The 7,962-nt window shown below is 39.4% G+C and overlaps 1 pseudogene; it reads left to right on the plus strand.

Moving 5' to 3' along the window:
* Positions 1-833: 833 nt before the first annotated feature.
* On the plus strand, positions 834-7,015 carry LOC126940626 (60S ribosomal protein L39-like; annotated as a pseudogene).
* The last annotated feature ends 947 nt before the right edge of the window (positions 7,016-7,962 follow it).

Raw genomic sequence — 7,962 nt, forward strand, 5'->3', positions numbered from 1 at the left:
ATATACAAAGAGCAACCATAAGAAAGCTGGAGTGACTGTACTCATATCAAACAAAACAAACTTTAAGTGAAAAGATGTAAAAATGATACAATTACTTTACAAAAGAGTTTGGCAATTAAACATAGAGTTACCATATCACCTAGCAATTCTACTCTTAGGTACATACTCAAGATAAATAGAAACATTAAGGCCGCACAAGAATGTTCACAGCAGCATTATTCATAATAGCCAAAAAGTGAAGACAACCCAAATGTTCATCCACCAATGAATGGATTGTTAAAATGCAGTATATCTATACAATGGGATATTATTCAGCCACTAAAAAAAAAAGAAATGCTGACATGTGCTACAACATGGATGAACCTTGAAAATGTGCTAAGTGGAAAAAAGCTCTTGCAAAGGATGACAAATTGTATGATTCCATTCATATGAAATGTCCATAATGGGTAAATCCATATAGACAGAAAGTAGATTGGAAGTTGCCTAGAGCTGGGAAAATTGGTGGGAAAAGGGGAGTGTTTGGAGATACAGAGTTTCTTTTTGGGGGTGATGAAAATGTTCTAAAATTGTGGTAATGTTTGAACAGCTCTGCTTATATACTAAAAAAAGCATTGAATTGTATACTTGAAATGGGTGAACTGTATATTTTGTGAATTATATCTCAATAATGTTAAAAAACAGGCAAAACTCTTATCTGGTGATAGAGATCTGATTGATGGTTACCTTTTGCAGGGTTATCAGCTTGGAGAACCAACATGAGGGAGCTTGCTGATGTCTTAGAGATGTTAAGTATCTGATCTGGGTGATGATTACGTGGATGTACACAAGTATAAAGTTCTTCAAATTATATACTTAAGATTTGTGTACTTTATGCAATACCTTAGCTGAAAAAAAAAAATTTATTTATTTATTTATTTTGACATGGAGTCTCACTGTGTTGTCCAGGCTGGAGTGTAGTGGCTCAATCTTGGCTCAGTGCAACCTCTGCCTCCCAGGTTCAAGTAATTTTCCTGCCTTGGCCTCCCTAGTAGCTGGGATTACAGGCATGGGCCATCACACCCGGCTAATTTTTGCATTTTTAGTAGAGTTAGGGTTTCACCATGTCTGCAGGCTGGGCTCCAACTCCTGACCTCAGGTGATCCACCCGGCTTGGCCTCCCAAAGTGCTGAGATTATATGCACAAGCCACCACACCTGGCCAAAACATTTCAAAATGTCAGATTTAAATAATTTTGACTTAAAATATTGATATTAATTAGTTATAATTTTATTTTCTACTCAGTTTTAATAGATAAAAATATTCTATAAGTAAAATAATTTAAAACATAAAATAAATCTTTTTGAGACAGGGTCTTGCTTTGCTACCCAGGCTGGGGTGCAGTGGCACCATCTCAGCTCACTGCAGCCTCAACCTCCTAGGCTCAAGTGATTCAAGCAATCCTCCCGCCTCAGCCTCCTGAATAGCTGTGACTGACTACAGGCACATACCACCAGGCCCAGATAATTTTTGTATTTTTTGTAGAGATGGGGTTTTGGCATGTTGCCCAGGCTGGTCTCAAACTCCTGGACTCAAGCAATCAGTTGGCCCCAGCCTCCTCAAGTTCTGGGACTATAGACATGAACCACCGTGCCTGGCCAGTAGTTTTTATTTTACATTTTTATATTGAGATCCTTATTTTTTTTTAATTTTTTGAGACGTCTTGCCCTGCCACCTAGGCTAGAGTGCAGTGGCACAATCTCGGCTCACTGCAATTTCCACCTCCCAGGTTCAAGCAATTCTCCTATCTCAGCCTCCTGAGTAGCTGGGATTACAGGCGCCCGCCACCACGCCCAGCCAATTTTTGTATTTTTTTTTTTTAAGTAGAGACAGGGTTTTGCTATGTTGGCCAGGCTGGTCTGGAACTCTTGATCTCAGGTGATCCGCCTGCCTCGGCCTCCTAAAGTGCTGGGATTATAGGCATGATCCACGGTGTCCGGCCTACATTGACATTCTTAAGGAAAATGTATTCAACATATGCAATTTTTGTATCCTTTATTTATTTGTTTATTTATTTACTTACTTTTTGAGATGGAGTCCTGCTCTGTCACCCAGGTTGGAATGCAGTGGCGCCATCTCGGCTACTGCAACCTCCACATCCCGGGCTCAAGCGACTCTCCTGCCTCCGCCTCTCAAGTAGCTGGGATTCTAGGCACCTGCCTGCACACCCGGCTAATTTTTGTATTTTTAGTAGAGACAAGGTTTATTCATGTTAGCCAGGCTGGTCTCGAACTCCTGACCTCAAGTGAGCCACCCATCTTGGCCTCCCAAAGTGCTGTGATTACAGGCGTAAGTCACTGTGCCTTGCCTGTACCCTTTAAATTTTACTACATCTAGGTAATTGCTGTAGATAGAATACAGATAAACAAAAACTTTAATGATGATAACATAATTCACAATTTTGTTGAAATGATAGCAAGATAAAAATTATGGAATAAATATAACGATATATAAATTACGCTTTAAAAAATTTTATTTCTCATCCACACACCATTGGATTATCAGTGGAACATCTGGACACATGCAATAATATTTAAACTCTGTCGTTTTTCGACATTTCACTTCTCTTTCCAATCATATAAAAACTATAGCTTTACACACATTTTTCTATTTGGTTGCTATGAACATTTACTTGTTGAGGTATGAGGCTATATTTTATTTGGTAGTCTGTGTTAATTTGATTTACAACTTTTATAGATTTTAGTATATGGTATGTGGGCCTCAATTTGTTCTTTTGATATGAATCCCAGAAATGTTATTGGTGGGCCTACACATAGCATGTGTGTTCTGCCTTATATTACAGTTTTTTATGTACTTTTTAACCCCCACTTCATTCTCCCACATACACACAAACACACACATACTACTATAAAGCTCCTGAAGAACAGAGATGGTCTTACCCATTTTAGATTCTCCTGGGTCGTGTCTATCACAGTGATCGTAGGCACTCAATAAATAGGTTTTGAATATCACGGAATCATGCGTATAGGAAGTGGGATGCACACCTCAAGAAATTTCTCCTAAATAGAATGGATTTAAGAAATCCAACAGGCAGAAATGATAGATGTTGAAACTCAAGTCTTTTTTCCTCAGGGCATATAAAGCCCCATAAGCAACAGAAAACAAGGTTAGCCAACCTGCCTCACTATTGGCGCAGTGGATGATTTCTGTAGGTGAGAGGGTCACTGACTCAGAGCTGAGCTGTCCAATATGTGATAATGAGACATATGTCTTCTTGGCATATCTTTTAGAATGAGAAGTAGGAAGACATTAAACTTCATACTTGGAGGTAAAAAGTCACTTTGTAGAACTGTATAAATTCCTCTTTGCAATATTCTAACAGTCCACCTGTTAGTTCCAGTAGAATGGAATCTAATTGTCTAGATTAGATTATCCAGTAAAAATTCAAGTAACAGTTGTGGTAATTTTAGCAATATAATGAATTGCCATCTATTGGGAAGTTAAGAGTCCCCCATAGGTTGGTTGGACTGAATAAATTCTAAATAACTATATCTATATAAAGCAACAATTAATTTCACCAAATAGTTATGATCCAGGTCTTCAAATTTCAGGTCAGGCAGACTTGCACAAACCTAAGATCATCTTCCTTCTGTGAGAAAACAAAATGTAGGCCAAAATTGTGCTGGTGCCAGGCAAGAACAAGTTGGCTTCTCACCTACTTCCATCTTATCAAGTAAATTTTGTGACTTGAAAGGTTTGTATTGGAGATAATAGCAGGCAGGGGCAAAAGCATGGAAGTCAGAAGAAACAGAATGTCTTCAGGAAATAATAGTAATCAACTTGACCGGGAGACCCAGAGATTTTCAAACTTTTTTTTTTTTTTGAGATGGAGTCTCACTCTGTCGCCCAGGCTGGAGCGCAGTGGCCGGATCTCAGCTCACTGCAAGCTCCGCCTCCCGGGTTTACGCCATTCTCCTGCCTCAGCCTCCCAAGTAGCTGGGACCACAGCCACCCGCCACCATGCCCGGCTAGTTTTTTGTATTTTTTTAGTAGAGATGGGGTTTCACCGTGTTAGCCAGGATGGTCTCGATCTCCTGACCTTGTGATCCACCTGTCTCGGCCTCCCAAAGTGCTGGGATTACAGGCTTGAGCCACTGCACCTGACTGATTTTCAAACTTTTTTGTCCAAATAGCCTCTACAGAGAAAGGATAAATTTGAATCCCCCACCTGCCAAGGAATGTAGGCATTTGGCCCCATGTCCCCACTTAGTCTGTTTTATCTTTTATTTTTATTTTTTTGAAACAGGATCTTACTCTGTTGCCCAGTCTGGAGTGGCACTATCATGGCTCACTGCAGCCTCAATGTCCTAGGTCCAAGCAATCCTCCCACCTCAGTCTCTTAATTAACAAGGACTAAAAGTGTGCACCACCATGTTCAGCTACTTTTTTTTTTGTAGTGGTGGAGTCTTGCTATGTTGCCCAGGCTGGTCTTGAACCCCTGGGCTCAAGCAATCATCCTGCCACAGCCTGCCCAAGTGCTGGGATTATAGGCATGAGCTACTGCATCCTGCTTATTTTATCTTTGAAATGGATGTAAATTTTGCATTCTAGTCTATCGTATCAATGGTACTATAAAAAATGTTTAAAGGTCTATCAGTAGAGGAGAATACAAGTTTCCTATTTGTATTCTTGGTTAATAGACTTTCTAGGGGAAAACAGATTCCTGTTGGTTTTACTGGCTCATACATATGACCAAGCCTTTTATTTATTTATTTAGAGACGGATTCTTGCTCTGTTCCTCAGGCTGGAGTGCAGTGATGCAATCTTGGCTCACTGCAGCCTCTCCCTCCTGGGTTCAAGCAATTATCCTGCCTCAGCCTCCCAAGTAGTAACCTCCCAAGGCACCCGCCACCACGCCTGGCTAATTTTTTGTATTTTTTAGTAGAGACGGGTTTTCATCATGTTGGCCAGGCTGGTCTTGAACTCCTGACCTCAGGTGATCCACCCACCTCGGCCTCCCAAAGTGCTGAGATTACAGCCTTTTATAGGCCCGCCTTTTATATAAATGTATGGTTTTTTCAAATTTTATGAAAATTATCATAAATATAAGAATGTATGCAACATAAACATAAAGATTAATAATAGGACTAAATTTCTCACCATGTCTTCTCACAAGACTTTCAGGATCAAGTAATTCCTGGCCAAGAAACAAAAGCAAAACTGTCTCATTCCCCAGTGGATTTGGATGAAAACTGGTAATCAGCTACAACACCAAAAGGACACATTGGAGAAGAACCAAGCTGGGTCTATAAGGATTTGCACATGGGATGGCACACACATCCATTCAGTATCAAGGTCACTATCATCTGATCATATCAAGCTGGAAACATCACCACTATCTGGACAGTTGGACATGTTTAATTGCAAAAATTAGTATTGATGAATATGCTCTGCACTACCAGGCTGGTTCAGTAATAAATATGTAAAACCTTTTGTTTGGGAAAAAAAAGAGATTAGCAATAAACTGAACATAACCAACAGCTGACCCCACTTTAAATTAAAGAGGAGAAAAGGTGTTTGCCTACTTGGAATACTATAAACCAGTGCTTCTCAAACTTTAAAATACATACAAACTACCCTGAGTTTCCCCTATCTTGTTAAAATGCAAATTCTGACAAGTGGAACGGAGGTTCTTATTTCTAACAAGCTCCCAGCTGATGTCATTGCTGTTGGTCCTAGGACCATACTTTAAGCAGCAAGGCTATAAAGCAAACAGGCCCTTTAAGTGACTTGTACCTTCTTAAATTTCCCTGCACTCCCTAAAATGTTTTTACATTGCTATTAAGTCTGTAATTCCACCAATTACATTTCTGTAAAATGAGCTGTAGATTTATTCACAACTTAATATTAATTCTTTTAATCGAATAGTTTTCCTCATCATATCCACTGAGTTGGGAACTTCAAGAATGAACATTGGTTTTTATAAAGAAGAAGGAATTTTAATAATGAGGCACTGTGTACTAAAGAGTGAACAAAACAGTGGGCACAAGGGGGTTAGAAGGAGGTGGGTGTTTGGCAGCTTGCAGAGTATTGTGAAAGCAGAGACACCTGGGGTCAGGGCAAAGGCGCTATGAGGAAGTAGGAGGAGGTGAAGAAAGAGAGGTGTGAGGCTACCTGTACAAACATCACAGTTTTAGAAGCCTTGCCTCGGGTCAGGCTGAGGAAATCTAATGATCTCAATAAAAACAGCAAGCCTATTCCTAACTTTTTATAGAAAGGTAGTAAGATCCATGTGTATATCAGTAAGGATTATTGTTTTTTCTTAATTTGCTTATGCAGTTGTGAAATGCACATTTTGCTAAATGCACAAGCCAGTTGAAACTGTAGCAGATGTCCTTTAATAAAAATTAAAGATGTCAAGACAGGATTTAGAGCTCAAGTTAAGACCAGTGAATGGCACCATAGAATAATAATGCCTAAATCAGAGATCTTTAAACAAGCAGATTTAATTGGATTGCTCAGTGTCATTCAGGTAGTTGATGAAATAGCCTGAACTTGAATACCAGGACTCTTGACTCTTCATCAAGTGCTTTTTTTTTCTTCTATCATCAAGTGCTTTTTTAATACCACACACTAGTTCAAAAGTCTAAGTTAACATTTCCCAAAAGGCTTCATATTTTGGTTTCAGTAAGTTCTTTTTAAAAATGTGTGGAAGCAGACTGGGCGCAGTGGCTCACGCCTGTAATCCCAGCACTTTGGGAGGCTGAGGCAGGTGGATCACCTGAGGTCTGGAGTTTGAGACCAGCCTAACCAACATGGAGAAACCCCGTCTCTACTAAATATAAAAAATTAGCCAGGCATCGTGGTGCGCGCCTGTAATCCCAGCTACTCAGGAGGCTGAGGCAGGAGAAATCGCTTGAACCCAGGAGGTGGAGGTTGCAGTGAGCCGAGATCATGCCATTGCACTCCAGCCTGGGCAAAAAGAGCAAAACTCTGTCTCAATAATAATAAAATAAAAATGTATGGAAGTATTTTTGTGCTTAGTGATCTTATATTTTAATGGTTCAACTAATTTCCTTGTTGCTGTGTTTGGTTTTTGTTTTTGTTTTTTATGGACCTCATCTGACTGGCATGATATATTTTTTAAGGGATCTGTTTTCATTTCTAGGAGACCCATACAATTTATTGCATATAAAGTCAAAACAGAAATAAATCAATTTATTTTCAGAACATATTCCAGGTGACATCAGGAGCATTTGTTTTGAGAAACAATAAACTCTATTCTCCGTCTCAAAAATAAGCCCAGTTTTCTTTCAAAATTCCTCCACCTACCGTGTGGATACTCTGGATTTGGACAACAAAGGCTGGATTTGGACAACAAAGGCAGATGTGAAATAGACAATGGAGCCAAATGAGATAGACCTGTGAGTCCTGACCTGGGACATTACCCCACCTACCAGCTTTACCTACTTGGCTAGGACACACCTTGAAGCACCTGGAAGGTAAATATTGAACAAACGAAAGATAATACCGTGCCATCATGCAGGTCATAAAGCAGTGATATTTATTACCAGAAATGACACAAACTAATATGTTTCCTTCCCAGGCTGTATCTTACCCTTTATCGAAAATGCATTATGATGTTATACTTCTACACACCAGTGTGAATTTAACTCAATTTATTGCATTTTCTAAAACAGTTTGGATATTATACCTCAATGCTACTCTAACAGTGATGGAAAGACAAGGTCTCCAGTCTTATCTGTTATTGTAGAGGGAAAGAAAGCTTTGTTTTTGTAGAAAGGAGTTTTCTAAAACCCCTGAAATCACAATGGGTAGAGAACAGAATTTTCTGACATCCCAATTATAGTGTCATAGAAGTCTTAGGCAGATTTGTTACTTCATGGGTGCTATTCTTAAGGAGTTATTAAGAGAATTAGAATCTCATAATTAGGATCTCATAAC

This window comes from Macaca thibetana, chromosome 1, assembly GCF_024542745.1.
Source record: "Macaca thibetana thibetana isolate TM-01 chromosome 1, ASM2454274v1, whole genome shotgun sequence".
NCBI classification, from domain to species: Eukaryota; Metazoa; Chordata; class Mammalia; order Primates; family Cercopithecidae; genus Macaca; species Macaca thibetana.